A 27,178-nucleotide genomic window follows, 5' to 3' on the forward strand; every position below is an offset into this window, starting at 1 on the left:
AGACTTAAAAAATGTGCTTGAATAAGCTTGTATAATATGTATAGACTTAGATGTAAGCCTATAACAAGCATGCTTACACACATACTTATGCTCACAATTTATCCCGGCACACACATTACAAGCAGTACAACCAGCGGTAAGTTTGTGATACGCAGACCTGCTTTGCAAATGATAGCTCTGCTGGCCCATGAAAAAAGGCTCATATGTGTATTGTGGAATCCAATCGCTCTTGTGACTGAATCCCCAGACGGTTCACCTGCTTCTATTCAAGCCGGTAGGTTCCTGCAGACAAGGGATCATATCTGCCGGGATAGGGACGGGGATTAACTTTTCCAAAAGAAAAGACAGGGACTGGCAGCTTAGATCACTCTCTTCTTGAAAACCAACTCGTTTTGGCTCCAGGCACCCTTCTCATCCTCTTATCCTCTCCTTCTCTGTTGCTCCCATCTTCTGTCCCTCAGGACCGCATTGAGAGAGAGCGGCGGGGGAAAAAAACAACAAAAAAACCCACATGTAATTGGAGTGATTTTGTGTCTGTGCAGGTGTGTAAGGGAGCACGTGTTCCCTGTGTCTGAATGTGCCTGTATTGATTACCAGGTACGTTCACCTGTGTGTAGGAGTATAATTAAGCCTCTTTTGCATCTATTTTTATATCTGTCCTTTTTGCCTGTGTGTGCACATTTTCCCAGGAACATCCCAATATAAAATGTCTCCAGTGGTGTGTGTATTTGTACATGCTCACACATATTGTATGAGTGTATGTTTGTACAAGGCCTGAATGTGTGTGTTTCTGTGTGTTCCAAGTCTAGAGCTTCTTTTAAGAGCCTGGTGAGATAGGAGCAGTAATATCTGCTGGTGCTGTATTCTGTGAAAGGTCACTGGGGAGGTGGAGGTGCATGAAAGGGCTGGCCTGTTGTTCCCTCTGGGCCAGACTTCACTCTGTACAGCATGTCTATTCCTTTTTTACAAATCCAGCAAGACCGTAGCGCCTCTACGCCTGAGGTGGCACACCAGTGGAAACGTGTCAGTGCTCTGTAGTGTATTTGGAACTGGGTTACAAGGTGACGGATCAGAGCAGATCAGAGCGCTCTGGGGTTTGTTTAGCTTTTGAGTTCACCCCCTCCTTCCTCTCTGTGGGTTTCACTGTCTCTCCATCGTTTTGTAATATCAGTGGCTTCTGTGTGTTGGCAGGGATGGGTGCCTTTGTATGACTTCAAATATTCCTTTACCACCTACTTGAAAATCTAAACATCCACCAGTAACCATCTCTTTTTTTCCTTTCCTTTTCTCTTCTTTCCTTATTCGGTCTCTTGCTTTCGTTTTAACCTCAAAACAGCTTCTGACTACTTAAAAATGTGTTGGCGTGCAACATTTCTGATCTCCCCTTTTTTCCGTTCCACATCCTGTAGCATCTTTCCAAGTTTTCAGTTTCAAGCAAGGTGGTCAGGCAGTCTTACTTTTAAAGACCCGATCTGAAACTGAAAGCACACAGATTTAATTCCACCATTACCTAAAAGTACCATGTTATCATCTTCATAATTATAGTGCATCTACAACTGTGTCTTTTTGATACGATTAATGATTAATACATGTACATCCATAACCATGTGTACAATTAGGCTATATTTGTGACGTCCCACTCCCTTTTCACTACAATTTTAGAAGTTTTATTCATGTGTGATGTTGTGATTGACAAGCAGTTGCCATAGTGACAATGTTGATTAGGTAACATAAACATGGCGTAACCTCAGATTCACAAAAAACAGACAAAGCCTTAGATGCTATTTTAGTGTACTTTAAGTTCATGAAAGTTAATTGTATGATTTTGGTCTTTTAAAAAGTTTTGTGCAGAATTTGGTTGTACTGAAGGACCCACTAAGGAACGTTTTTTTCTGGTAAGTACCTTTGTTTTAATGGTTTTAAGCCTGTTTTTCGCTAGCAACCATAACTAGAAGCATTAGCATTAGCACAGTTAACCACAGACTGTAAATACTGCTAAATTAGCTAACAGCTAGCTTTAGGGTCAGTCAGTTTTTGTGTAGTTTTTGTACACAAAGTGAGACTATTGATATTATTTAATGAACCATTAAAATGTTACTTTTATAGCAGGATATAATAAGAATTCCAACCAAAAATTACCCGATTTGCGACTTAAAAACAAAAAAAGTGATACAATCCAAACTGTGAGTTTTGTGATCCGCACTGCTATCATTGTAACTTATGCCACTGAATTTTCTGACTTCCAATTAGACTTTATGAAAAAAAGTAGTGAATAGTTGAATCTTAGTATTAACAGCAAAATACGATTTGACAGACAAATTTCTGAGCCAGGTGTGGCCCAAGAAATATGAACGCTTATTCCTTTTATTCCATTTATTGTATGAGGAATGTAGTTTATCTCAACGGTGATAACACTGCTAAATACATTTTAAAATCCTTATCACCTTCTACTTACTCCTCAGTGGCTCTCCTCCTGTGTTGTTTTAGTGGAGGACTGGCTCAGCTCCAACAAACCAATTCAGGGTCATTCCTCTTATTGAATTTCATCCAGAAGCGATATCATAATCACAAAAGACTGACTGCTACCTAGAGGGCTCAGATGAACTCGTTCAGCTGTGATTCAATGACTCACACATTTTCTGGGTCTGTTTTTGACTTCTACTCTCTCTTCCCCCTTCTATCTGGATTACAGCCCCATATTTGCTCTTTACTGGCTTCCTGAAGGCCTGTCCAGGCATCCGATTAATAAAAAAAGATAAGATTATAAAATTTTTTATTTTTTATTTGCATTTCATACAGACTGGAGAAAACTAACCTTTGCACACCTCTATACATAATCGATTAAGCAATGAGTAAAAATGTCAAAATATCTAATAAATGCTGCCCTGAAAACTATTCATAAATTGACCTTAAGTCAAGGTGCAGGAGCTTATGTTTGATATTTTAGTTTAATAAAGAGTATTGGTAGCTGTTGCATTTTGATAACTGTATGGATTATTTATTGATATTCGATCAGGGTCCATACACAACTGACACATTCTTTCTTTACCAAAGGCAAACAACGAACATATTTTCACAGAATTCCCTTTTTCACTTTAGTTTAAGGAATTTCATCAGGCAGCATTCTTAGTTTATTCCTAGTGTGATAAAATATGTTTTCCTGTTGAATGTTGCTCTAAGATCAGGGAACCATAATATTATGTGTGGATCTGAGTTTATTTTTGCAAAAAATTTGGACAGTTGTGTGTGTGGGTGAGATGTGTGGTTGTCTACATGTGATAAAAGCTGTTTATGTATGTCTGGATGGGCTATTTGCACACATGTGAGTGTATTTTCCCACATAAAAAAGTGATCAATCTCAATACAATATCAAAGTTTAAAGCATAACTTATCTTGACCCTTCTTTTTCACTCATCATGTGTGAGAGGGAGTTTATTTTCTCTTTTCTGTGCTCCGATTAGCGCTAATTTATCCAAGTTGAAGAGAGACGGTGCCTGCGTTGAGGAGTGTAATATTTCAGCCTCTTTGACCTCTGACTGATTCCATCAAACACTGGTGGATCATGTGTCCCGGTGGTCAAATGTCAGACAAAAAGTTCATGTTAGTCACATGAAAACATTAATGACCAGCGCCATGTGCTTTTTTAAGGATATGGATTTGTCGACATGTCTTGGAATATGAGGATATGTGGATACATGCAGTATTTGTATCTGTACGGGTTTTTGGGGTTGGCACATTAAGATAGGGTCCTGTCACAACTTTCCAGAGCTAAACTGGCATATTTTCCTCATTGAAGTTCACAATGTGTTTCAAATTTTACAATTTGTTTTCAATGCTTTGATTTGCTTCTGCCTCAGGTTTCTGAACCTTAACCTGCACGTAGCAACATAAAAGAGTTACAACATAAAAGAGAGAGATGGGGTTAAAGCGTCTGTAACTTTTGTGCTTAAGAAAATTAATGTTCATTGATGTCTAACCATATTAAATTATACTTATGTGATAGATTTTTGCATTTTGAACAACAGTGGGCCTATATGATCAACAGATTACTATAATGGGGATATTTACTGTAATGATAAAGATATCCCATTAATGTAATTGCCTCTTGTCAAAGTGAGCACAATGATACTTCCTCCACCCTCTTTCATTTTGGATTTGGATTTGAATTTTTGGAGCCAGAAGTGATGGAGCATAACCTAAAATGTGCTTACTAGAAAAACTGAACAGCTGACTTCTTCAATAGTATTTTACAACTGAACACTGAAAAACACTTTTGTAGGTGACCAAAATGTTACAATTATCTTTGTAACACTAAACTAGCATCAGGGTGGCTGCATTCCTCTTATAATCTGGAGTTATGATACGTAACATACATTCTAAAGCATACTGTTAAATTGTACCATAATTTACAGAATAAACATCATTCCGTATTGAAGAAGACTTGGAACTAGTGACTGAGACCATAAACTCATTGGGAAAATGTTCACTGAGGTAATAAAACAAGTGAAAAGTAGGGTCAAATTCTCGTAGACTTTTATACAATCTGACATCTTTTTGCAACCATTGAAGTCACCTGCTGCTGGCCATAAAAAAGAATGAACTTCCGCATTGATGTCACTTTTCAGACCCAGAGCTCGCTGCTAGCATTTATGCAAGAAAGTGTCCAAGTGTGTGTGCTTATGGGTACGTGTGTGTTTTCATGCACAGGAATAAATCTTGGAAGTCTGTACCGATACAAACCATGTCCAACTGAAATCTATCTTCTCCCCTCTACTGTCTCCTTACAGGAAGCTGTCATCTGCCTCTTTGATGCTAACTAATGATGGGCCTAGCAACTTGCCATAACCCTCCCAAATGTCAGTCCCAAGCTTTGGGTTTCATCACCTGTATGCTCTCCTCATTCACTGTGTCACATTCATTTCTGCTGGGTAAGCAAACATAACATACTGCCGCTCCTCATGTATCATTTCGATGGTCACATGAATTTTGAGGGTTATATATCACATACACAAGTGCACAAAAACACATGCAGGAACACATTATCAAGTCAATCAATCAGTCTTACAGGGCCTGTATTGATGACATCTCAAAATCCCTCTTAGGAATCAATCTGAAAGTTTAGCTAGGACTTAAAATACTTGCACCTCAGGGTATGACTTGTAAGTCTGATTCTGCACTTTTGAATGTCCTATTTTTAAATTTATGAGACATCTATAGCCCTGTATATTAAATCTTAATATACTTTGGTTTGCTTTGACACTGTTGTTTGTTCACTCTAATGGCCTGTGGATGCACACATACATTGTTATTCAGAAGTTTTCTTATTTATGATTTAACCATAGATTTTAAGACCTATTGACACTAGTGATTAATGCTTGAAGCCACCAACCTGACTTCTTTCTTTTGGGTTTAGGGCATGAAAATGATTGAATAAAAATAGTTTTTTATTTTTATTTTAACATTTTTTTATGAGTTTTGTGGTGCAATTAATACAGTTGCAGTTGTTACATCAAATTAAATTATTTATCCCACGATGGGGAAATTTGCTATCAGCATTGAACAATTTTAACAGAATCTATTTTTTGATGTTCATAGTTATTTTATATCAGGAGAAGTGCTGCAAATAATTATTATTATTATAATCACTATTAATTCATTTGTCAATTATTATCTCGAATAATCAATAAGTTGTTTGGTCTATAGAATGCCATAAAATGGTGAAAAATGTTCTGATGCCAAAGGTACTAAAAGGCACTAAATGTCTTATTTTATCTGGACCAACAGTCCACATCCCAAAAATATTCAGTTTACTGTCAAAAAAAAGAAAATGAACCAGAAAAAAATATTCGCATTTGAGAATTTGGAATCAGAAAATGACAAAATGACAAAAAAAACCGTTAAAAACGAATAGTCAATCCTGAAAATTGTTATATCATGCTGATATCATTTTCTGTCGATCAAATCAATGAAATGTCGCAGCTCTAATCAGGAGTTCCATATAACCACACCTACCAGAATTTGCATGCATGTCCTATCCTTAGCCACATACCAGGAATTCATAATTAACTATAACACCTCTGCAGCTCTCCTAAGAAACCTGATCAAATTATTTCACACGTTCGCCTGAAAGTAAGACCAAATTGTAGCAAGTGAGACATATTTCTACTCTGAGATTCTTGATATGAGCGAATAAATGTTTCAAATACACAATCAAGCAGTGCCACAATATAACGTCCTCTAAGTTTAAGGACTAGATATTAGTATACCTGTGAAAAATGAGGTTGACCATTTACATACGTGAGTTGGAAGAGTGTGAAAATACGTCCTAAAATATCCACAATCACTGGAGGAGAAAAGAGGTGAGCCATTTTCATGTTTATCTGTGATAAATTCTAATCAGGCAGTGTTTGATAGTGTGCACACATATCATTATCGTGTATGTGTGTATGTGTGTATGTGTGTGTGAAGTGTGTGAATTCAGTCGTTAAATATTCATCAGAGAGCGTCATTGTTTTTGGAGGACTACATATGGGGTAATTAGAACAATAGTTTATATCTACATAAACAACTGCCTTCTGGTGCAGGGGGACTGAGCTTTAATGTCAAACAGACTGGGACAGAAACATTGTGTGTGTGTGTGTGTGTGTGTGTGTGTGTGTGTGTGTGTGTGTGTGTGTGTTAGTTAGTGTCGGTTGAATGTATGTATATATGCATGCACATGCGTGTTTGTAATGTGAAACAGGCAATGTCAGTGTAAGCATTTACATGTATGTGTGTGTGTGTGTGTGAGTATACGTGTGTTGGTGGGTGGGGGTGGAGGAGGGAGGGGGGTTGCCATGTTAAATGTGAAACAGACAGTGGCAATGCCTCAGTGGCACAGAGGGAAAGGCATGACCATATAAACAGCCCCCTGAAGAACATGCGTATCCACCCTCAGCCGCCGGTTATTGTGTGTGTGTGTGTGTGTGTGTGTGTGTGTGTGTGTGTGTGTGTGTGTGTGTGTGTGTGTGTGTGTGTGTGTGTATGCAGCTGCAGGCGATATGAAAGGTCAGGTGGTACGGTACATTAATGATACCACTTGGATTCTTAACACTGGAGAACATACAGAATGATTAGGGTTCCCCCTGATGATCACGAAGTTATCAGCGTCATGACATCCAATTAAAACTTCACTCACTCAGTCGAACATTTGACTCGTATTCCAACATCAGTAATACATCTTCAGTTAACTCGCCAATGAAGGGCAGAGACCCAGCCTGAATCCCATCAAGCTTCTCTCAAGCGTTCATTTGAAAATATACAATCTGGATCAATCCGATCTTTCTACCTAAACACTGCGTTACTCCATAATACTGTCACAACATATTCATTATCATCTATCTCCCATGTCTGGTACATTCTAGGAGTCATTTTGTGATGATGACATGTTTTTTCTTAATTAAGTCCGCTTTGTTTACTCGTAATTAATTAAGTACATTAAAAGACTTTCAACATCTCTCTGTGGAACATTTTTCACAACATAATAGCAGAGCAGAACAGTTTTCAAGTGTAGAAAAATTGACAGTCGTACCACTCATAAAAAATGTGTTGTTGCTACATTGCATTCTGGTCTATTTCAAGCTACCCTGGGGTCAAAACTTTGAACCTATTCTGTAACGGATTTCTTACATTAAGACTATTGAATTCTGATGCAAAATGGCACCACTAGAAAGAGGTAGGGGTGAACTCACTGTTCGGATAGTATCACGGTTTTTAATCATGGATCAGATCATTTTTCGTATCATCAAAAAAAAGAAGAAAAAAGTAAAATACTTAAATCAAGGAACTTTTGCACATGGTCTTATATGAAAACAATATTCAAGATGTTCAATGTTTAAATAAAATCTTAAAATATATAAAATATTCAATATTCAACTGTTAAGTTACAGACCAGTATGAGGCATGATAACTTCTTCCTCTAAACATGGTAATGAATGAAAAAATAGCCTTTGTCCACAACATCAAAACTTGATAACTCAAAAACATGAACATGTCTAGTCCTGCAGCTTTGCTTGTTGAACGAGCCACTAAACAAACATTCACTGGGGAAAAGTGCACCGTTAACGACGGTTAGCAGCTTCATAGGTAATTGGCTGCTCAGCTGCAAGCATACTTGTGTGTGTGTGTGCGTGTGTGTGTGCGTGCGTGCGTGCGTGTGTGTTTACCTGTTCTGTAGTTCCGTAGTGTAAAGTTCTGTGACTTATAATGTAATTGTTATTATTATTAATATTATTCTCATTATTATTATTATGTTTTTTTTTTCCAGTTCTGTAGTCGTATAGTTCTGGATTTCTTATTTCTAACGTCTATAATGAAAATAAAAGAAGACTGCACTCCCCAAATTTCTCTTATCTCTCAGGTTACGATGAGCAGTATCATCGTGTTGGCTGGCCACCATCTACAGCCCCCTCCGTCCTTTACCCGGCCTGCGGCGGTGCAGAGGTGGCTGATGAAGTGATGTTTGTGTCTGTGGTGGTGAAGGTCAGCTCTCACTTGTGCGTGTTGTCATTCGGTTGGTCTACCACAGAATTTGGTATTTCATGGCCAGAAGAAGAGCGGCAGAGACCTTTGTGTGTTGTGTGAATAACTTCTTTGGAAGACATTGATATGATTGTTTATGTGCATATGAGTACACTTGTGGTTATATTTGCATTTTTTTGTAAATGTATCATGTTGATGAAAGGATGTTTAAAAAAATAAACCGTGTTTGTGTGTCTAGCCTTTGTCTGCAGAGCTGTTTTCACCACACTGAATTAAAATGTCTGCTGGCTTGCTTTATGCAAATTTTATTAATGCAAATTGTTGGATTGTGAATGTGCAGTAGTTGTGCACTGGTGGTAGTGTGTTGTGTGTGAGAGCATGTGTGTGTGCCCTATGAATTCATTGACATTTACCTTTGCCATCACATCCACAAACACCTCCCAAGGCCTTTTTCATCAGTTCCCACTGCCCTCCATGAAACAAAGTAGAACACTACCTCTCTGAGCTTGGGAAAATCCCACCACAGCAACAATGTCTTTGACAATTCATGGCTTTGCAAAAATGTTTACACATAGGCAGAGTGGGGGTGTGTTTGCATTCATTAATCTTTTGTGTATGCTTTGTTTATGGGTGACAACTTTACCACAACAAATTTGATTAAAACTGGGAAAGTGAGTGAAAGAGAGAGGGAGAGAGGAGCGGGGCTGGGAGGGGGGGTGACGATGTAGTTCAGACAATAAATCAAAGCAAAAGTGGAGTTTTCATTTTGTCATAAAAGTCGACAGGGCTGTGGTCTTGGGGTGAATACTTGCAGTTCATTTATTTTATGTGTTACAGCATTTTCTATCCTCGCTTTCTCACACTCCTCCACTTTATGCTCTCTCCATTATTTCATTAATTTACCAAAAAGCTTACACTTCCCCATTATTCTTGTTTTGTCTTTCTGACTCTCTAATTCTTTACAACTGAATACAGCCATTTTGATTTAATTCAGCGCTTGTAGCTGTGTAATCATTCCACATCAGTTGAGTCATTTTAAGTGTTTTAATGAAAGTAAATTAAATATGGGAATGCATTTCAAACATTTTCAGTTATAATTATAAGTAAATGTTTTTTATTTACAACTCAGATTTGTTAAACTGCAAGTGTGACATTTCACTGATGCAGACCTGTTTCAGTCAATAACGTTATGGACCATGAGTAGATGAGTAGACAGGAGAGTAGGCTGGAAATAGGATATTATTTATCCTCAAAAAAGATGCCAAAACTTTTTTTACAAAACCAATACAAACTTAATAACTAGGCCCTCTAAAACAGGGCAACAAAATATAACTATACCTAATATAACAACAAAGAAACTGAGACATGAACAGAACAGACCCGATCCGACATAACACCATGATGGAACACATACATACGGGCTTGGCCAAACCAAAATGGACGCTGACTACAACTAAATACAAGACAAACCAACTAAACCCAAATCCCCCCATTTATACAGCAGCGCATGGTTCGGCCTGCTTGCTCCAGGATTTAAGAGTCCTCAGCCCCCAGCCCCGCCTTTTGCTCAACCAGGAAGAGTCCTCCCCCAACCACGGTAACTCAAAACCAAAGAAATAAATTATTAATATAACAGAAAATTGTGCAGAACCTGACATTGTTCAAATGTGTGCACTTAACTTAAACAATATAAGGCTCAAAGTAAAAAATCTAATTCCAAATCAGACAAACTGTTTAATGGGTACTGTTTCATGTTAATTGTTTGGTGTGGTTGCCTACAAATTGAATTAACCTGTGTAGATAAACAAACTAAAGTGGAGAATGAATTGGGTGGATATTACTGTGTGTGGCCGTGGCCATCACTGACGTTCAGAAAAACACAAACAAACAAAAACAAAAAAACAACAACACTTGTACACTTCCTGCCTGGCACCAAATGGAAGATGGATAAAAAGCTAACCAATGCTGAACGTGGCTTATAATGTAGCAGCCAACAACACAAGATATTTTTCTCTGGAGTTGGTGGAGGCTAAAATGTTTGTGCTAAAATTGCTTTTCAGCCAGTGAAAGGTGGTGGTTGTCAGTTTGTTTGGATGTTTTCTGCCTGCTATTGGTAAAACAATCAATATATACAGCTTTAAGTATCTACTATATCAAAGTAAAATGATTTGGAATTAATTGAAGTTCTTTAATTAAGTGAAACCATTAGCTGAAATACAGTTACACTAATTATAGTATTAAATGGGATTATAATCTGTTTTTTTCTTTTGTAAATCTTATATTTGTTTGAGTAGAGAAACAGCATAGAAAATCATGTGTCTGATTATGTGTATTTGAAAGACCTGTGCATGCTAATCATTTTCCCATTGTCCTTTTTCATTTACATGAATTATACTAATGGCTCAAATCTAACGTGGATAATTAGTTATGATGTAAAATTAAATTGGTATTGATAGAGGTTGCATTCCTTCTTTTAAAGCTGGTCTCCTCTCTCTTTTTTTCTCTGCCACTCTCTCTTTTTGTCTCATCCTACCGGGACAGTAACAGGTGAGCAGAAGCTTCCTCTCTAAAGAGCCCCAGGCAGACCTGCCTCGCCCAGAGTCAGACCAGAGCGAGCCCACGGCCAGATGCACACAGAGTGGAAGCAAAAGGAGGGGTGAACCTCGGCTGTAAAATGTGAGTTGAGACAGAGAAAGCTAAACTGAAAAAAAGGGTGGATTGAAAGCATACATGGAAAAGCGTACATTATGCTTCTTTTCAAAACATTTTTTGAGGGGTCAAATTAGATCAAACCATGGAAATTACATATAGTCAAAATTGCGAAATCACTTCATTGGCATGACTGAAATAAAGTTTAATATTATAATTTTTTCCAGTTACAGCCCTATTTGCAAGCCAAGTACATATGTGGGCGCAGTTGTGTTGGTGTTTGTGTGTTGTATATGTGTATGAATTACTTTATTAATATTCCCATTTTGGCTCAGGACTTTTCAATGATTGCAGCTTTCTATAGTGTGAATCCCTATTTCTGAAGAAATGCCCTAGAGGTAGTCTGTAAATCCCCAGCTAATGTAGCAAATGTGTGAAGCAAATTGTTAAATACTCTCCTCAGTTTTCCTGACCAGTTTTAAAAAAAAATGTCTGTCTCCATGAATTTTCCTGTCTGGAACACGCTCAAAATTCCAGAAATTACACAACTAGAGGAAACCATATTTTCACACAGCCCATTTGTGCATCTGTGAATTGTGTTTATGTCTGTCTGCACAGCATACATGTATGTAGTAATAATGTATATTATGAAAATACCCCACACACACACAACCTGGACCTCCCTACTGTCGGCTGATTGTAATGATGTTGATCCTGGAATTGAAGCTTCGCTCTGTGCTATTCTGCTGTGGGCAAAAACGTCAGCAAAATACATCAAATGTAAACACGGAAAAATGACTGTGTCTATGCTCCTGCTGCCACTCTACACACAAACACACACACATCTCCCCCTCCCCGGTTTCGATGATGATCCAAGCCCAGAGTTTTCATGCCAGAGGAAACACTAGCTCTCACCAGCTGGCCGACCCAGCCACCAATCAAGTCATCTGCTTCTTAACATACACACACATACACATGAACACATGTAAAACTGTGCACCGCAAACACACACACACACACACACACACACACCCTCAGGCATACACAGGCATGAACATTACAGCGTGCAGATATCCACCTATAAACACAAACATAAACAGTGTATATTACCAATACTCCCCACATGTAGTGCACGTACAGAATGCAGTGTATATATACACCTCACATACTTTACTACACCTGTGCAGACATACACGCACACTCACATCAGCATAATATGCTTTTTGAGCAGCAGTGGGGAATTGAGTGTGGCACTGTAGCGCTCTCTCGTTCTGTGAGTCTAAAGGCCACCGGGGAGCTCAGTATGGCTAAATGGCTGCTAGTAACAACCACCGTATTGTCAGCATGCTAACCTTTGGGACCTCATTATTTATAATAACACTGTATTGTAAATATATGAGGTATAAATAGGACTTAGCTTGTGTTTAGTTTCTCCACCATGCTACTGAAAATTCAATTGAATAAAACAAGCAGCAGTGGTTGAGCAGCACAACTTTTTTCAGTATTTGAGTTCATACCATTATCAAGAGTGACTTCAAATCATGTAAAAGTGGCATTTAAAGTAGAATACACTATTAAATTGTAAAAAATAGCTATATGTCATTTTTATCTTAATTTTGTGGTTTGATGGTGTATTTATAGTAGAGTATAGTAGTTTGTTATGAAAACATTGCTGCTAAATGTTAGGTTTTGTCATCGATAATTAAGAAGCAAGAGATTTTATTTAGATCTGTTATTTTGCCACATTCATCTATTTTACAGAGAGTAATCAGTTGTGAATAGTGGGAACATGTAACTCACAACATGATTTGAAGAGATCTGATCTTCTTTTTCTGTGTCGCTGACTGAATGCCTCTCAACAATTGTGCTTCAGATTCAGAATGACTTAAAATGCCAAATACATTAAAAATACAGGAACCTGTCTCAGTGACATAGTTTCAGAGCTCCACACTACCCAGTGACACACATGGTACAAGGAAAACCAACCTCGCATATTGTATGAAGTTTCACATTGGTGAACTGCACCATAAATTCTACTGACCGCTTTTCTCTTCATCCTGAAACACTGTTTTGACTATGCAAAACAATGGGTGAAATTCAAGCACCGCATAAGTCACATAAAACCAAAGAGCTGGTTTCTCAGCATTGCTTTTCTCTCTGTTTTGGTTCCAAGTCTGACCAGAGTTCTGGGTCTGATTTCAATCTCCAGATACTTTTGCAGTGGTTCAGATACTTTCAGTGTCGGGGGGGGGAGGAGAAAGCTAAATACTGTACAAAAAACATTGCAAGACGTAATCAGATATGCCATATGACATTTTCTTCCCCCACACTCAAAGTGCATTCGCTCTCGAACACACGCAGAAACTCGCAAAAAGACAGAAAAGCACTCACATGCTCACGTACGGATGCGGACACAATGTACGCTCCAGCAGTTTCACAAAAAGTGCACAGAGACAGACATGTACGTGCACAGTAACACACAACTGCATACACTGTCTGCCTGCTTACCAGAGAGTCGTAGCCCTTTTCCGCAGACAATCCTTCACTGTTTCCTCCAGTCTCCTAATTGGCTTTACCCAGACCCAGCCCACAGACCTGAGTCAGAAACAATTAAAAACTCCATTTATATTCCTGCAGCGAGCACATGGGCTCCCACAGTGTGTGTGACTACTCACATCAGCCCTCATCATCTGTGTGTGATTTTAAACTTCAGGCCGTTTTCCATATTTATTTGAACATGGTCTGACTTGAAAGGTTTGTGGAGTGAACAGCGAAAAGCACTTTTTGATCACACAAATAATCTGTAGCTCGTCCAACGTTATCTTTTTAAATAAATATCTGAATCAGAAAATATTAGCTTTCCAAGTAGCTTGTTTATTGTTTGAGTTTTCTGAGGCTTGAACCGACTATGAAAACACTTTTGCTTTTATATTGTCATCATTGATTCAAAGGCTTGGGATTTCAAAAGGGGGCCTGACAGAGGTAATAACCACATTGGATTTATAAATAATCCGCCCATCTCCATTTTAACATATAGGAACATACCATTGAATTGACCCAATGCTGCACAGGAGCGAAGCTTTCCAGACAGGTTTCTCAACCATCTTTAGAACGTACCACAAATGTATAAATGACCACATACTGCAGCAAAGAAAGAAAAAAAAAAGATGACAAAATCTCTGTTTTACCCATGTAACCAAATCCAACATATGGAAATAGATTTTTATCAGTCCATTTGCTTTTTATTTGTAATGAAGGCAGTAGAGGGCTGATTTAATGACAGGGCTGTATCTAAAATGGGATGTGGCATCATTTGAATCTGGGATTTGAGATTAAGCTGTCAGCATTGAAAAGAGCGATTGCAATAAGAGCCTTCAGTGTACCTTCTGGATCCAGTGTTGTCACTGTAAAATGTAGCTCGAAGCACAGGCAAAACCTCTCTTGCTACTCGCAAACAAGAAAGTGATACCTGATTAAACTGCATGACAAAATGGATAATATCATCCTCACCATCTTTGAAGAGAACGTCCACTTGGCAACAACATAACTTGCACTGAACAACCTTTACTAACAATGCAGTCATTATTGTTTGTTTCGAATTGGTGTAGAACATGGACAAACAATGCAGACAAGAAGAAGAAGGAGAAGACACAATAGAGTATGTAAAGAATCTTATATAGTCAGAGATAAAATAAAGTTGGCATGAGCATGTGTTTGTATAATATATGAGGTGTGTGTGTGGAGATGAGCCTTGCGTGCCAGAGGCCACAGCAGGTGCAGTGCATCTCTGGAGTGCCGTGTCCTAGTATGTGCGGGGTTGGTGGTATCTTTCTCCCCTCATCATCTCAGCTTTCTCCATCTTTCCTCCCTGTCGATATAAATAAAAACAGAGCAGCAGGGGACCTCTGGAGCAAAGAAGATAAGCTTTTGGGTGACTGTGAGGGGCTTGAGAGGTGTCGGTTTGAGTTTCTCTGTGGTTATCTAAGGCCACTTGAACACAACTGCAACTCATTCTGATCAGACATTTGAGCCGTTTTAGAGTTTTTGTGGTATGGGAGAGCAGACTGTGTTCACATTTTTCCTAAATAATGTGATTTAAATGATCAGTTTATGAAATATTACATATTTTATCACAATATGTGGTTTGGTAAGTCTTGATACTAGGACAGTAAGCAGCCTGGCCTGTCAAGGTTAAGCAAATAAAATGCTTGGTAATGTTTAGGGGAATGTTTGTGGTCATGATTAAATGAAACCGGAAACTACATTGAATGTTGGCGAGAGACAGGACACAAACCCCCTCTCTCTCTCTAGTGCCAAAATCAAACATTTTATGACCCATCCACCCATCTCAGTGTCACATTTTTCTATGAATGTTACAGTACTAGCTTAACTGTTTGAACAGACTAACACTGTAGTATTTTCGAGGAGGACAGACTGTGTCGTTTTTTGTTTACACTCTGATATACAAGAAGCATCCTGGAATCATAATTCATAATGAAATGAAAGGAAAGGATGCGGGAACGCCCTGGTAGCCGAAGGGGTTACTGTGCATGTCACATAACCACAATGTCCTTGGCTTCATTCCAGATGGGGACCTTTGCTGCATATCATACCCATCCCTCTCTTCTTATTTCCTGTCAGCCACTTCACCACAAACTATCCAATCAAGGCAAAGTGCCAACAAATAGGAAATAATAATAAGGAAATAATATGGGTTTAGCTTTTGTTTGGTACAGTTACAATAAAGAGATTGTGGTTCCAAAAGCAGAAACAACAGGGTCAGCAGCTACGTTTGCTGGTATTGTTAGATCTTAAAGGTTTAGCAAGCAGGTCAAAAATCAGAGAAATAAACAGAACTTGAAGACAGCTGACATATTTCAGAACTGTTAAAATATTCCAGGCAGACTGCAAGAAGGAATAGATACACAACAGCTCAAAGGCAACATAAAGTCACAGTTCTAACTTTCCTGTAGAAATACAAGCACTGATTGCTTATTAGGTGCAGCATAGTAAGCTGGTGACTTGGTCAGCTGATTTAAAGAAGGATAACTAATTGAAGGAACCATTGGGCAGGTGGGGAATAGCTTAAAAAATAAAATAAAATATAGTAGAAAACACTTAGGACCCTGCAACAAAAAAACTGATTGTCTATGTTTATTGCATGTGACATTGTGGATGGATGTATTAACGAGCAAGCGTGTGTTTTACCCCTACAATGCCTTGCCAGCCTGTGTATTACATATCATTTAATGTGTTATTCTGATTGGTTTGTTTGTAGCGGCAGTCTTACACTCTCAAATTGTCTTTGGTCACCAAAGCTTCATGCGGTTGTCAGTAGATGTCTCACAGTGCGATTTAAAAGCACCGTTTTGAATTGACAAAGATTTCACCACATTTCTCTCATGATCATTAACTTTCATCCCAATAAGCCCAAAATTGCACAGTGTAAAGGAGCCTTAAGGAGGCAACGTCTGAGGTTGTGTCTTAATATTTGTGTCTTGAAGAGGGAGACGATGCAGGAGGAAAGTATAATGGTTTGTATTGATGGTCAAATCTACTCCAGAGAGCAGGATAATTTGGCGAAGGTCCCTAATGCCCTTGTTTTTGTTCATGAAAACATTTACATACATTAGTACATTACTTTATTTCCTCGTGGCCACATTATTTTGCTTTGTGCCTTCTTTTTTGTGTGTGTGAGGGACTGAGACAGAGCAAGGGATCAATGGACTGAAGTCCAAATGTGTGTTTGGGATTTACGAGATACAGAATGAGCAGCTTAAGACGAGAGTTACTTTGTCACAATAACCTTGTGTCTGTTTTTCTAGCTGTGTTGTTTATTCGTTATTTGCACATAGCTGTTTTTTCTCTCATCCTCCATGATGGTGCCAGATGTGGTTGCTAGGAGACGTGTAAGAACTATACCAGTGTCCTTTCAATGCCAACTAAACATTAGATCACTGATTTCATTAGCTGCATTGTGTAATGTGCTTTTTGTGGGCTGAGAAATGATTCCTTCAAAGAAATGAAGACATATTTTATTCTGCTCCACCCTACCCCACCCCAGCATCTCCACTTCGCCGGTGGGAGTCCTGTTATGAACTGTTGGAGACTAGCAAAATCCCTTTTCCCTCCTACCCACATAACTCCCACCATCTCCATTCCTCCTATCCACTCCTCTTCCACCCCAGCACCTCCTTTTCCCTCCTCTTCATCCCCATCGCCCTCCTCCGTCTCCTCTTGTAATGGATTACATGTCTCCACTCAGCCTTTCCTGTCCTCAGTGAATCATGGGGCCGAAGCCAAGGGTGGACTTTGGGGGTGGGTGGGAACTCCAGCAAACCAAGGGGAAAATCCAGATATTGGGTTACTGTGTTCTTAGCTCCAGATATGATGTAGTGAGTGTGAGTACTGGTGCATAGTGGGGCCTTTCAGTATCCACACATCGTAGGGTGAGGCTGATGTGGAAATATGGGATGAATCTGTGGCAAGAGGGAAGAAGAGACAAGAGGCCGATGCTGGAAGGACTCAAGAGAGGAATACTAATACTGCTACTATATTTCTCATGAAGTGAAGTGCTTATAAAATACATTTATATACACAACCTTTGCTTGAATTGTACTCTTTTTACACATGTATAAATTTTTCCAACATAAGTATCCATCATTATCTATTACATGATCTGTCTGTTTCACACAAATAAAAAAGTGTTCTTGTTTTTTGTACAGATAAAAAAAGTAACTCATACTGTTTGAATTAGCGCTCTCTAATAAAAGCATGTAAACTGTTTTAACTGCGAGTACCTTCTAGGACAAACAAGTAAAGATAAAAATATTATACAAACCCAACCTCAGAAGCAACAAAGGGAAAATAAAAACACTTTCGGATAATTGGACAGCAACCTAACGAAAACAGGAAAATAGTGAATAAAAGCATCCGCAGTGTGACATTAATCCTGATGTGACTGTTTGGCTATCTGGCATGACTGAAATATAATTAACATCAGAGCTCCTTGTCATGTCAGATGCTAATTATTTGCTTTGTCTGTGTGCTGTTAGTTGTGTCTGCAGCGGCTGCCTGTGGTTGTGTGGGACAGCAGGACTCTGTTGGCTTTGTTCCGTCTTTGGCTGGGGCTCCTGCACATGTCAAGCCCAAAAGCTGAATGCAGTGGTAGATTTGTTGGGCGGCGGTGAAATACTATTACAGTGGAGTGAGGACAGCGCTGAAAGCTAGCGTAGCTGTAGTTCATCGACAAACATCTTAACTCCCCTTTTTCATCCCTGTAAATCAGACTAGTCAGGGGCTTAAGTGCCTGATGCAGCCAAGGGACACACCAGTCAGACGTTGTTGAGGAGATGGGGGGGTGTGTGTGTGTGGGGGGGGGAGAGTAAGTGAGCGAGTTGAGAAGAAAGATAGAGTTGTTCCATTACACAAAATTCCCACACTGAGCCTGTATATTGCAGTATGAAAACTCTTTTAATTTTCCATTTTAATACTGAACCTTTGAGAGAGGACCAAGAGTATTCAATGCAATAACAGAAAACTGACAGATGTTCATCATAATGTGGGATTGAAATTGTAGAAGTTTCTGGTTTATATTAAAAAGTCAAATATCTCTGCTTTTTTTAAACTTTTACTTTCTTTCTTTTTTTTTCTTCAAGCAACCGGCAAGTAATATTTTTAGTAGTTTTACATTAACATTTTGTTCTTTTTGAGATAAAAGTGACCACTTTGTTGGCATGATACAGTGAAATGAGCTTTACATGGACGAGTTCCAGTATGTTTAGGTGTAATGGTGGCCCTAATGCATACAGAGACTATCATGGGTCCAAACTATGGACAACAGCTTTCAGTCAAACACTCGACTACTATATGATCACTCACAGTAAAGTTTCTTTGTTCTGTTCATGTAGGAGATGACACAGTAAGATTTTATGCAATTAAACATGATTATTGGTCCTTTTTGCTCTTGAGAAACAAAGAAATTAGAAGCAGTTTGTACATGCAGTTAAGTTTTACACACATTCAGTTTGAGACACTGACTTGTTGATGCCAAGCATGCACAAATGAAGAAAACTCAACTCTGCCATGACCAAATCTAAGTCTGCATTAGCTGCACACATGATCACACACAGAGTATGCTATAGGTGATCAAGTTACCGCAGCTGAATGCATATACTAAATGTGTACAAACCCTAATGTGGTTCCAGCAAAGTGTGTTTGTGTGTGTGTGTGTGTGTGTGACCTCCAGACAGACTCACCTTGTTGTAAATGTGGAGAGCAGCACTAAGAACAGCAGAGCAGTATAAAAAGTGTGTGTAGAGTATAAGCGTTTGATCTTTGAAAGGTAGTGACAGACAGAAGTTCTCAAATTCCTCACGCAGTCTAAGGGTCCGTTTGTCCTCTTCAGTCAGGCATTTCAGTTGGAGGCAAAGGTTGTTCGGCAAAAATGAAAGTTTTGATACACAAAGTTCAAATGACTGTAGGATGCCATTAGGTTAGATTAGATTTTTTCCTGCAAGCTCCTTAAATCTGTTTCTTTTAACCTATACAGTACATATGTAGTATATTTCATTCACACGTCTTTATTGCATATAGAATAATTAAATGATTGTAATCTGGGGCTGCAAATGACAATTATTTTCATTATTAATTAATTTGCTGATTATTTTCTTGATTGTTTCATCCATATAAGGTAAAAAATAATGTGAAATATACCAATCACAGTTTCTTTAAGGCCAAACATGATGTCTTCAAATTGCGTTTTTTTGTGCAAACCCCAAAGAAAATCAGTTTACTATCATATTGTTGAGATGAAGGGAAGCAACAAATCCTCACAAGTGAGAAGCTGGAAATAGAGAATATTTGGCGGTTTGCTTGGAAAATAACTTAAACAATAAATTGATTATCAGAATATAGTTATTTTTCTTTGGCTTGACTTATTGATTAATGGACAAATCATTGCAACTCTAATGCAATCTTCATTAAAATATGGCAGCCTCTGGAAATCTTATAGTGTCATAAAGTCGGACCGAAATTCCATCAGTACTTTATAAACAGTTTTATTACAGTCTTTTTAAGGCAGACATTAATCCCCTCTCCAGCATAGTGATCCATCTATTTCAACTGTTGAAAGGGGGGTTGGGTTTGAATCATAGACCTTTTGGCTGGTTTACAGCTCACATTCATAAACTGTAGAGGAGTTCCTTGCTGTCGGCTTAGTATATATTTTAAGGTAAAAGAAAGCCAAAATAATGACTTTAATATCATTGTTAATGTGCTGCAGGCGCTGTACTGGGTCAAAGTGACACTGACATCAGCTAGCTTAAGATTGAGAGTTATACATCAGACCCTGATCCAAACTTTTCATCAGTATAATAATTCTTAAAAATGTTTTCTTCAGACTGAGAGAGGAGACAAAATGTGCCTAGCAATGTGCTGAATACAGCACATTGGCTGGCAGTGACAAAAAATGTGAAGTAGATATCTATCAATGATTATTATTTAATTTACCTTTTATTTATATAAATGCAAAACTATTATTGCATTTCCAATAATTGGTTTCATTACATTTATTTGAAGAATCCACACAGAAAGCAGGAAAGCTACTATAATGTGTTCTGTAATACAGCTCATATCCTTGTTCATCACAGCAACATATAGCTAACACCATGGCCAGCAACCACGCAGTGTCGACCCATCCTGCAGCTAACTTCCTCAGTTTTAATTGGCTGCATATTTGAAAAGTCCTTAATTCCACACCAGGTTGCTGTTGACTCATCCACCTCTATGAAGATTTTCTGTTCTCTTGCTTGAAATTAATGAAACTCACCACGTTCCTTCCCGACATCAAATGGACAGAAACTGTCTGAAGTGCCAAAATCTCTGTAACACCGAGTTCTTAATGAGCTCAGAGTTGCCGTTTTCACCTGACTCCCCACTATTTATTACCTGTGGAACATGTGAAATAATTAGTTGACTTTCACAGTGGGGCTAACCATGGTCTTTTCATCACAGAGGTATATGGGTTGCATCACCTGATTGTGGCCTGGAGTCATAGTAAACCTCCACTACTTTAAAGATGATAGGGAGTAGTAAAATACATACTGTATGGATGAAGTTGCCATTTTTACATAATACAGTACATTATTTGCATGATAAGGAGATTCTCAGAGGAAGATGCACTTGGTAATGCTAAATTTCAACATACTGCACACATGGATTTATTGTTACCAGTACATACAGTATGCTGCAAGATAATCATTGTTAGTCCAGAAAAAATATAACAAAAAATAAAATAAATAATACAAATAAAATGAATGAATGATGGTAGCTGGTTTAAAATAAAATACAGTAATATTTTTGCTTTACTCTTCTACAAATAATGTTACCAGTGAGTGAAGTTAGATAATACCAGCCTACATGAAAATAATAAGGATTGAAATTCTGATATATTGAACTAAGAATAGTTGGGCCATGGTGAACATGTAAAATCATCATTATCCTTTTTCATAGATTATTTTCTCTGATATTTTTTTTTATTTATTCAGATAGGAAAGCAGTAATGGAGTCAGAAAAGGAGACACACAGGGTAGAAACAAGTGGAGGCAGTCTTGTACATAAAAAAAAAAAACATTTGAGAGAGCATCGGCCTGAAACCAAAAGCTTTTTCAGTATCTTTGGAAGGCTATAAAGTGGACGCTAATGAATTGTGTTCTCCAACTTTACTTTCTTTTGCAAAGGCATGCTGCACCTTTATGAGGCAAACACTCACTTTCTCTCCTTCATTTCCCAGATTAACTGGCTTGCACATTAAATTCTTGGCTTGATGTCAATGACTCTGTAAAATAAATGAAATCAACTAAATTGAGTTGGATTTGCAACATCTGTCCTCTACAAAATAAAGAAATAAAAACTGTGTTGGAGTAAATTTGCATTTCTACTAACTGTTCTGCACTCTTTGATATTAAAAGTGAGTATCTTGAAAATGTACGAAAAGTACTGGATTTACAGTTCAGGCAGCAAATGCTTTTATTCAGATTGACCTACAGTGAGTGCAATAGTGAAGATGGATTCTAGTTTTCAGTAGTAAAATACTGCACTGATTTTGCTTAAACAACAGAAAATATGCAGTCAGGTTCAGAATATTTTATAACATAACTTAAAGGAAAAATAGAAGAAGAATTTCATCTTCAGTTTAATGAGTTTAATATCAAATATCCACAATATTATGTGCATTAACAGACCGGTGAGTGAAGAAACTCAGCTTCTCAGGTTTGGGATTCCCCTTCGACCACCATGGCCTTCATACAGTTTCATTGTGAATAATGGGCAGTGTGTGAAGCCCTGATGTTTCCTATGTGCCGCAACCGGTTAAACAGACAGTTGTGCAGCTGTAGTAAATGAGGTGTTGAGAGAAGAAACCCTGCGTGTCCCTCTCTCTCCTACCTTCCACTATTGACATATGAGATCCTCCTTCCATGCTCAATCTTTAATACCTTTGCTCCTTTGTTCTTGTTTCCTGCACACACAACTTGGTTAACATGTTTGATGGTGAAATTAGGTCTATGTAGAGGTGGAGCACACCTACAGTTTCAAAGTTAGTGTTATATTATATGCTATTATTGCTTTTGCATAACAAAAACACAATAACAAAAGACAATATAACAATGCCTTATAGGCAAAAATGTTCACTTTGGTTGAGAAACAGGGAAGCATGGAAATCTGATTTTCTGTCAACTGCGACTTTCCAGGCAGACGAGCTTCATTGTCTACATGTTTCCCTACTTACTCAGTTCTTCAGAAAATCAATAAACGATAAAGTTTTACTCAGCATCTGTATCATGATGTGATTATATTTGGACAGAGAAACTCTTGCACTCTTTACCACTTAATAGTAAAACTTTGGATCTTCCTAATAAGGGGATGCAGTTTGCCATTCAAAAATGCATTCAAGCATTTCTTCCTTTTCTTTTTGAGTTTTTCTTTTGTTTGGCTCATGTGAACAATTTTCTATGTTTAAAACCTGTTTTTTCTCACAAAACCCCCTCTTTACTAGCCAAAACTTTACTTAAGACCTAAGCTTTAATATAAAAGATGATAAATGTTTCCAATGTTCTGGTGTGAGTGTGAATTATATTTGATTGAAACAAGGTGGCATGCTCTTGATTTAACCCTCCTAAAAGGCGTGTCAGTCCAAATGCTCTCCTAATTTGACTAATCAGAGTCTGGCCTGTCACAATGGCCTCCAAAGCCAGAACAGCCAGAGAAATATGTGCCTTGACTGGCCTAATGACATTTTACACATAATAAACGTACTCTTGGACACCATTTACCACTACAGGGAGCCGGTTTGAGAATTTGACACGACTTTTACAAGGCCCAGGGTAGTTGGTTTTCTCTGAACTGCATTGCCTGGGGTGAAAACGAAGCTTGTGATTAAACGGTTGTTCATGTGAATTGTCAATGTAGCATGTTCTCGTGAAGAATGTGGATACTGATACAATACTGTGTGCTGTGTTGTGATTTGTGGTTCTAATGTAATCACTCTTTGAGTTTTGAGAAATAGTACAGATTCCCCATTTTTGGCTCTCATTGCTTTTTTCTCATATTAACCATTGTGTCTAATAATCTGCAGAGAAATACAGAGCAGCTATCAAATGTTATGTTTTTTTGTTTTGGTTTTTACAGTATTACAATATAATTAAAAGCATAAATCGTCTCTGAAAATCACTAAAGTTGCACAGGGTAGATGCCTGTGTTGCACAATGCAACAATTGTAGTTTCTTGAAAAACTTGTACTAAAAATGCATGCAAGATAATGTGAGTAAATTAGACATAAATGTTTACCAGCATTGTTTACCTGGAATTGTTTTGTATTAAATGTTACCACTAGGACAATAATGCTACACACTGTATTAGGGTTTTAGGGGATTTTATTGCTTTATTGGACAGTATGTATTTTGTTGGGTGGAACTGCTCAAATACATTAAATGAAGGAATACAGGTGTATACGTAGACATTTTGTCTATTGCAGTTTAAACTGTCGCTGTAATGATACTGATAATAATGATCATATTGACAAAGAGCATGCAAACTGGAGGAAGAGAAGGAGTGAAAGTGACAGAGGGAAAGAATTGAGTGCACAGGAAAATTGACCCCCCAAAAAGCTGCCATTGTCGATGATGGATTTCTCCCTAATCGAAACAGTTTGCCCAGTCGCCCAGCTGGGCTTCATGTGCTTTTGATTACTCTCCGCCATTTAGTTCCACAAAATTACATGCTGCCTAATGGCCTTTTAATGGTTATAGGTTTCTCTGCTCTTTAATGAGCCTGCACCAGTTGGTTGCTAATGCCCTATGGAAATTTGGCAAGCGTCCAGTGTGGTTAAGTATATTTCCCTCCAGTTTACAACTTTGTTGTGTGGAATCACAAACAAGGAGGCTGGATGTGAGTTGTGAAAATGCGGCTTCTGCTTCTCCTGTTGGCTTGTTTTGTTTTAGAGTGGAGGCGATCTGCATAGATCCATGATTGTGCCATTAGGCATTTGATTGTTTGCACTCACATGCTCCCTGTGATTCTTCTGAGGTGATAATGTGGCAACATCTTTACACACATACGCAACATACACATGCGCTTGTAACACAGCGTGTTAAGGTAAAGCAATGGTAAACACACGTCAAGACACAAAGCAATGCCAAACATCTCTTGTGTGTTTCCTTTTAAAGACGTATATAATGGGAGGCTCTCGGGAGTCTATGTGGGTCAAGTGGTCAAGGTGAGAAAGTTAACTCCCTGAACTGACCTTAATCATCACCACAGCCATTACTGGTGTTTGTGTGATTTTATCTCTACGGCACGTCTGTTTTCGTGTCCTCGTGAGTGTGTACGTGTATCTCTGTGTGTTTGTGTCTATAATGGGGACGTTAGCAGCTGCTTTTTGATGAGTGCCTGTTTACTGGACCTAATTAAGCAGAAAACGGCCACACATCTCCCCTGGTAAAGTATGACCCCAAACAGATGGCCTGAGGACCCATGAGGCCATCTGACACCTTGCCCGCACTGGATGGTCACTCAGTGGCTAGTCTAAAAAAAAACAACAAAACAACCCTGTCACCACTTCTCACTTTAAACAAGATCATTATCATACCAGAAGTTCCCATCTGATAAAAAAAGCAGTTTGCCAGATCGGTAGATAAATTGACTCATAGATTATTATTATATTTTGGTTCACCTAATTTCTGTAAACATATCAATCTGATATGATTAACACTTGCTAGGCTTTGTGGTATTGTGCATATTTCCTCCGAAAAATTGTAAGACGGAACGTCTGTTTTTTGTCTATGGCCATTCGCTCATCTCTTGGGGTTATTCCCCTCTTTAAGCCCTTCTTCAGCACTTGACAGGTCTTGGGCAAAAACAAACTGCCCGATTGCCTCGAGGAGGAACTCTGGGATATGTCTTCCGCTTTGTTATTCTTCATATTGCTTTATCTGTCTGGAGTCTGACAGAGGCTTACCTGAGGGGACGTGCAGGACTTCTGCCGACACTGAACGGATCACGGAAGCAGCTCGCTACACGCCTGGTTGATGAAGACATCACCACATAGCTATGCGCAGGGAGAGATGACTCTCCAGGCCCGCAGGCACCGTCATGTTTTAAAGAGTTTTAACTGTTACAGCGGTTAACTGGAGAGCCACTCATGGACTGCAAGTTAACTCTTCTGATGCTTTGTTGGATACACTACCAGTAACTCTAATACTTCTAGTACCAATGTTTTGTATTACTGCAGCTACTCCTACTCATTTGTACTGTAGCACTACTTCTGCTGCTACTATTCCTTGTAATTAATGCAGGTACTAGCACCACTTTTTTAAAATTAGAACTACTAGTAGCACCTTTACAAGGCCACTACTACTTCATTACCTCTACTACAAACATGTACTGTAACTAAACTAAATATGCTCCATTTCAACCTGACTGTCCTGAAAGGGATGCATTTATATTTCATATGTATAGGACAATCAGTCTAATTAAGTTCTAGCTTCATGTGTATTTTGTCATGAGAAAAACAAAATCTATTGAGGTACAATTTAAGTTTTGTGGTTCATATGAATCATCACCATCTGTGGAAATGTCTGCATGTCCTTCACAGGTTGAATATCATTACTTGTTTGGACTGTACTTGTTTCATAGCGCTAAGAAGGGAGTACTCTGGAGCCCCACTGTGATGTGTGTGTGCATGTATATGTGTGTGTGTGTGTGTTTGTGTGTGTAAGAAGAAGGTGTAACAGTACTCTAGAGGGCAGCAAGAGACCATGTAGGATGAGTGGTGGTTCTGGGGGTTTTTGAGAGGGGGTGGTCAAAGGTGGCCGAGACTTGTATGACGGTGGCACGTTTTAATTTTTTTTCCATCTTGCATTTTGTAGAGGCTTTCATATATCCATATGAAGATGGTAGTAAAAACAACTCACGGGCAAGCAAACGCCCTGCAGGGAGGCACAAGTTAATGATGTGACAGAATTATTGGGGGTGACATCTAGCATGGCCAGTAAAATTTCAGGACCTTAGTCGAGCTGCAGTTATGTGTACTGTAGAATGAAGCATTTGTGAGAACTGTGATTAAAAGAATACAAACTAATTAAATCTGTGCGATAGAAGGGAGGCCTAATTACTAATCGGTCATCTGGAGCTTGCCTGAGACAGAAACAAATAAAACAAATGACATATTGTGAATGATGGTTATCGTTTGTTACTAAATGAAATCTGTTTTAATGACAACTTTAATAATACGCTACAGTTTTTGAATCACATCTTTTACAGTTACTGTAGTCAACAAAGCATACACCTAAACAAAAGAACATACATTCTAGCATATATGTAAGGTTAATCCATTGATCAGATGTGATAAATAGGATGACATTCCATGCTAGTCCATGAAAATCACCTTCATACAGTTTTACAGTATGTTGATAATAGGAGCTGAACTCTATTACAGGATTGTCCCCTGTCA

This window comes from Scomber scombrus, chromosome 12 (genome assembly GCF_963691925.1).
Source record: "Scomber scombrus chromosome 12, fScoSco1.1, whole genome shotgun sequence".
In the NCBI taxonomy this organism is placed as follows: domain Eukaryota; kingdom Metazoa; phylum Chordata; class Actinopteri; order Scombriformes; family Scombridae; genus Scomber; species Scomber scombrus.